General features: G+C 45.2%; 1 protein-coding gene across 2 annotated transcripts in view; it reads left to right on the top strand.

Moving 5' to 3' along the window:
- The first annotated feature begins 359 nt into the window (after positions 1-359).
- Positions 360-6000, top strand: part of LOC129047390 (E3 ubiquitin-protein ligase HERC2-like) — a 46792-nt gene continuing 41151 nt past the window's right edge. Inside the window, exons 1-2 of one of the 2 annotated variants that reach the window (XM_063716471.1) lie at positions 360-990; positions 1589-1745. The gene's annotated coding sequence lies outside the window, so the exon portion shown is untranslated. Of the gene's footprint in view, positions 991-1042; positions 1332-1588; positions 1746-6000 lie in introns of those variants that run through there. The other variant, XM_063716472.1, reaches the window with a different exon arrangement.

Here is a 6000-nt window from a genome sequence, read left to right as displayed (position 1 = left end):
CTCGGCCTCCCAAAGTGCTGGTATTACAGGCGTGACCACCAGGCCTGGCCAGTATTTTTCTTAGAGGCAGGATCTCACTCTGTTGCCCAGGCTGGGAGTGCAGTGGCATGATCTCAGCTCACTGTAGCATTGATCTCCCAGGCTGAGGCGATTCTCCTGCCTCAGCCTCTGGAGCAGCTGGGATCACAGGTGTGCGCCACCACACCTGGCTAATTGTTAATTTCTTTTTTTAAGAGATGGGGTCTTGCTATGTTGCCCAGTCGGGCAACATGGGATCCTCCAACTCCAGGCTTTGAGGGATCCTCCCGCTTCAGCCTCCCAAAGCTCTGAAAATTACAGACGTGAGCCACTTTGCCGGGCCTACATTGTTTTATATTTCTTCAATTTTGTTTCGTGGTCGCTGGAGGTGTTTCTTTCTTGGATTCCCTGCCGAGTGCTTCCACAGCTGCTCCATGTAATCTGCCCAAGACTCTTGCTGCATTCAGTTGAACACACACCAGGAAACTCTTCAGTCCCCAGCCGACCACACAAAGATCCGTTCTCATCCCCAGGGGAGCTGGTCTCGCCACTCGATCCCTGAACAGCTCCAGTTGGCGTGAGCGCAACCACCCGCGGCATAATTAAGAGCGCTGGGCGGGGAGAGACAGTCTCCTGTGGGAGTGCGGGCGGGCGTGCGTGCAACGGAAATCCCGCCTTCCGGCGCCCGCGGTTGGCCCTGGCCGCAGCCCGTGAGCACCAAGCAGGAAGATAAACGGGATTGCGGGAAGCCGGAGAGTCCGGAGGAGCCGCGAAGGGCTACTCTTCCCCTTTGGCTGCGCCCGCGGAGCAGCCCCGTTGCGATTGGCCGTACGCGGGGGGAGGTAGTCCCGTGTCCGCCCGCCCCTCGGGCCTCGAGAGGCGCCGGGATCGTGGGCGCGGGCTGAGCCTGCGGCTGCTGTGTGGCTGTGTCCGCAAGCCGGCGGGGCGAGGCTGCCCGGCCCAGCGCGTCAGGTCCTGGCCTGGGACACCGGGGACGCCAGCTGCGGGGGCGGTGCGGGCGCGGGGCTGGTGGGCGTGGGCGCGGCGGCCGCACCTGGGCCTGCGCTGACCGTCCGCGGCGCAGCCTCCGGCCTCTCTTCGTCTCTAGGTGGTGGTGGCTGTGGATTTTTCTACTGGCGATCCTTTTGAGTAATTTGTTTCACGCACGTGCCCTGCTGTGGGGTAAAGCGGCAGATTTATGCTGCTGTCATTTGTCCGTTAACACGATGGACTTCCTGTCGTGTGTGTGTACTTTTTGGATTTGAGGGCAGATGACATTGTGACTTGGCCTCATGTGAGCGTCCATTCTCCAGGTCTCGCCAGCGTGGTGCAGAAACCCGGCACACCCTGCCTACCTTGGAAGGAGGCTTTCCCTTCCCCGAACCTCCCTCTCCCTCCATCTCTTCCCTCTTTCCCTCTCTCCCCCTCACTCCCTTCCCCCAGCTCTTCTCTCCCCTCTTTCTGTTCTCTCTCTGTCTCTCTTTTTTTTTTTCTGCATTAAACTTTTTCGGGAGTGTCTTTGTAAATTATTAAAAAGCGTTAGGTCTTCAACATGTATGTTTACTTGCAGGCCTGAGAACTGGGAGGAAGCTGGAGAAAAGATGCCCTCTGAATCTTTCTGTTTGGCTGCCCAGGCTCGACTTGACTCCAAATGGTTGCAAACAGATATACAGGGGGTTTGACATGTCTTTTTCTTGATGTGTTTCTGCTTCCATTAAATTTCTCGGGTAAGGCTTTTTTTTTAGGGCATGTAAGGGGAAGTCAGTTGTATCTTGCTATATTAGAGGAGCAGGTTTATTTCCTGTAACTTATAATGTTAACAGTCTTTATGGCTGTTTTTGTAAATTGTGCACGGCTGCCTTTTAATTAGTTTCTTGCAAGTGCACGAAACTTGAGATATATGAATAGGCAAAATTTTTTTCCTATTTATTATTGCTGGTTAAGAAATCTGCCACACTCCTAACCATATCAGTGACTGTTGTTACTGACAGTTTTTGAGCTGTTGAGTTAACTGTGGAGGGGAAAATTGGAGAAGTAAGTTCAGTAATTATGGCCTGTAGAAACTCACTCATTTTATGAGGTCTTGTGTTTGTGTTTCTGGAGAGATGAGAGTTAGTTCAGTTGAGCTGTTTGGTTTGTATTTGTAACCAATACAAGGACTAAGGACAATTGTGTTGAAACTGAGGTCATGATGTTAGGATCTAGAGGGCTGAAGGCTCCAAATAAATGGTATATATAGAATTCTATCTGACTTGAAATTTTCCCTTTCTGGACCTCCACATGCTGAGGCTAACAGTGTCCATATGACAGTGCCTTCCATGACAGGAATCAGCAACTTTTTTTTTTTTTTTTGGGCACGTATCAGTGATTCACTCTGTATATTTTAAAAAGTTTTAACCTCTTCCTCCTAGCCCTCCAGTATTTGTTAATAAATTAAAACGTTCCCCGAAGTGTTTTCTGTGAAACAGTAGTTCCAAAAGATGCTCTTAGAAAAACTAAGTACATGGAAAAATCTAAACTATGTGTTTTATTCATTACATTTGATGAATTTTGTTGTTGTTGTTTTTTCCTCTCGAGAGGAAGTCTTGCTCTGTCGCTCAGGCTGGAGTGCAGTGGCATGATCCTGGCTCACTGCATCCTCCACCTCTTGGGTTCAAGCAGTTCTCTGCTTCGGCCTCCTGAGTAGCTGGGATTACTGGTGCCCTCCACCTCGCCCAGCTAATTTTTATGCTTTTAGTAGAGACGGACTTTCACCATATTGGCCAGGCTGGTCTTGAATTCCTGACCTCATGATCCGCCCCCCTTGGCCTCCCAAAGTGTTGGGATTACAGGCTTGAGCCACCGCGCTTGGCCCACATTTGATGAATTTTTTTGCCCTTTGTTCTTTTAAAAATCATGGTTAGAAAGCAGAGCATAATTGTTCTTTACGTAGATCCCAAGTGATTGGGATTTTTAGGGAGATTTTTTGGCACTCAGTAAATGTCTTTATTTTTAGTGTGGCATGATGTGTGTTTTTTATTATTAGAAAATATTTATAGATAGATTTATACATATTAAATTCCTTTTTTTTTTTTTTGAGACAGCGTCTCACTGTGTTGCCCAGGCTGGAATCCAGTGGTGCCATCTCGGCTCACTGCAGCCTCCGCCTTCTGGATTCAAATGATTCTCCTGTCTCAGCCTCCAGAGCTGCTGGGATTACAGGTGGCTGCCACCACGCCCGGCCAATTTTTGTATTTTTAGTAGAGATGGGGTTTCACCATGTTGGCCAGGCTGGTCTCAAACTCCTGACCTCAAGTGATCCGCCCGCCTCGGCCTCCCAAAGTGCTGGGATTACAGGTGTGAGCTGCCCACCTGGCTCATTTTCACTCTCCATTAGCTGCTTTTTTCCTCCATTCATTTCCTACCTTTCTGTGTATGATTTCTGAATTCAGTGTATTTCACGTCTTAACCTTCTGAATTGTTTGTTCTTTCATTTTACATGTTGTTAAGGAAAATAAGAGGCTAAGTGAGACTTATAAATTTGCATGTAGTTTCTCAGATCGGGATAAATGCTCACCTGTTGTAGAATGGGACTCTGCTCTTGCTTCACCCAGGATGCGTTTCTCAGTTTCTTTCTAGAGTGGGGCCACACCCTACTCCAGCCCTCCAGATGCAGCTCCCTGCTCTGATATGATTCCACCAGACTGTATTCCAGCTGTCCTCCCTAACCTGGACCTAGATATTTTCTTTCTTTCTTTCTTTTTTGTGAGATGAAGTCTCACTCGGTGGTCGGTGGTCCAGGCTGGAGTGCAGTGGCACAATCTCGGCTCACTGCAACCTCTACCTCCCAGGTTCAAGTGATTCTTCTGCGTCAGCCTCCTGAGTAGCTGGGATTACAGGTGCCGGCCATCACACCCAGCTAATTTTTGTATTTTTGTAGAGACAGGGTTTCACCATGTTGGCCAGGCTGATCTTGAACTCCTGACCTCAAGTGATCTGCCCGCCTCAGCCTCCCAAAGTGCTGAGATTACAGGCGTGAGCCACCGTGCCCAGCCCCTGGACCTAGATATTTTCTCATGACCCTTTCCAAAGCCAGATTTGCATCGATTAGTTATATGTATGTGATAGGTTTTTCTAAAGTTTTTTTAGATGTTATCTTTTTACTTTAGTATAAAAGTGCTTTGAATACGCTGAATGTTAAATACATGTTTGTAGAATTTCATTGAAACTTTAATATTAATGAGAACCATTAACTTTTTGTGTGTGTGTGTGTGTGACACGCAGTCTCGCCCTGTCGCCCAGGCTGGAGTGCAGTGGCATGATCTCGGCTCATTGCAACCTCTGCCTTCCAGGTTCAAGCGATTCTCCTGCCTCAGCCTCCCGAGTAGCTGGTATTACAGGCACATGCCACCACACCTGGCTAATTTTTGTATTTTTAGTAGAGACGGGGTTTCACCATGTTGGTCAGGCTGGTCTCGAACTCCTGACCTTGTGATCCGCCCGCCTTGGCCTCCCAAATTGCTGGGATTACAGGTGTGAGCCACTGCACCCAGCTGATGTTTTTTTAATTAAAAAACTTATATAAAATTTATTTTATTGTGGTATCTAGTTGAGTAAATTTTGACCTCTATAGATTCATGTAACCCCCACCATCATCAGGATGGAGAAGTTTCATCACCTCAAAAGCTCCCTTAAGGTGCTCCTTTTTATCACATGTTCCCTGGGCTCCTACCCTGGCAGCCACTGATCTGTTCTCCATCGGTGTAGGGTATTCTTTTTGAGAATGTCATGTAAGTAGAACCGTATTTTAAGTAACATTTTGAAACCATCTTCATTTACTCCCAGTTATATGTTTGAGATTTACCAGTTGTTCTGTGTATTAATGGTTCTTTATATTGCTGAATAGTAGTATTTCATCATTTGGATGTACCACATGGTGTTTATCCATTCTGCTATTGTAGGACCTTGTGGTTGTTTCCGTTTTTCTTTCACAATTGTAATCCTGCTGTGAGCATTTCTGTACAGATTTTGTGTGAATGTAGTTTCCATTTCCCTAGGATAAAGACCTAGTAGTGTGAAAGTTGGGTCATGTGCTGAACTGTTTTCCGAAGCAAGTTAAGGCATAGTTTTAGATGGTCTTAATGACTTAAAAATATTGTGATCTAAAAAGTTTACCAAGGTGTCATCTGTGTTAAGAACTTGAAATGCACCACTATTTCTTCATTACACTTTTGTTTATTCTTTGGAAAATACGACTTAAATAGCACACAGTTTATTTGTTACCATAAAAATTCTGACTAAAGTTATATATGTGTATATACCTACATATAACTATATATAGTTATGAATATTAATACGAATATTGTATCTTTGAAATTTCATGATTCTGCCCTATTTATGCAAATGAAAACGGTTGGTAAATATTTTGCTAATTATTACTTGAACTGATTTTCTGTGTCAGTTTTTGTTCATGTTTATTTCAGATAACAGAGGGGTCTCTATATTTCAATATGAAAAGTTTTACCACCAAACTATTTCTGTACCTTTTAGGTGTCATTTTGTTTTCATCACCAGTGTTATCAAATTGTTTAACAATCTTATTGCTTCTAAATAATTTCTATTTGTAAGCCTACCTGTACACTATAATTAAATGTTAACTGATGTTTCTTATAGAAGTCATCTATACTACGTAATTTTCACTCTTAAGAAACTGATTTCAGTAGAATGGCTTAAAAATCCCATTAGGAAGTTGATGGAATATCATTTTGGAAGACATGCTTTAAATAATTTGATATATTGGTTTCTTTTCTTTTCTTTTCTTTTTTTTTTTGAGATGGCATCTCGCTTTGTCACCCAGGTTGGAGTGCATTGGCACCATCTCGGCTCACTGCAAGCTCTGCCTCCCAGATTCACACCATTCTTCTGCCTCAGCCTCCCCAGTAGCTGGGACTACAGGCGCCCGCTGTCATGCCCGGCCAATTTTTTGCATTTTTAGTAGAGGTG

Source organism: Pongo abelii, chromosome 16, assembly GCF_028885655.2.
Source record: "Pongo abelii isolate AG06213 chromosome 16, NHGRI_mPonAbe1-v2.0_pri, whole genome shotgun sequence".
Taxonomy (NCBI): Eukaryota; Metazoa; Chordata; class Mammalia; order Primates; family Hominidae; genus Pongo; species Pongo abelii.
This window is presented reverse-complemented; position numbering and strand designations above follow the sequence as displayed.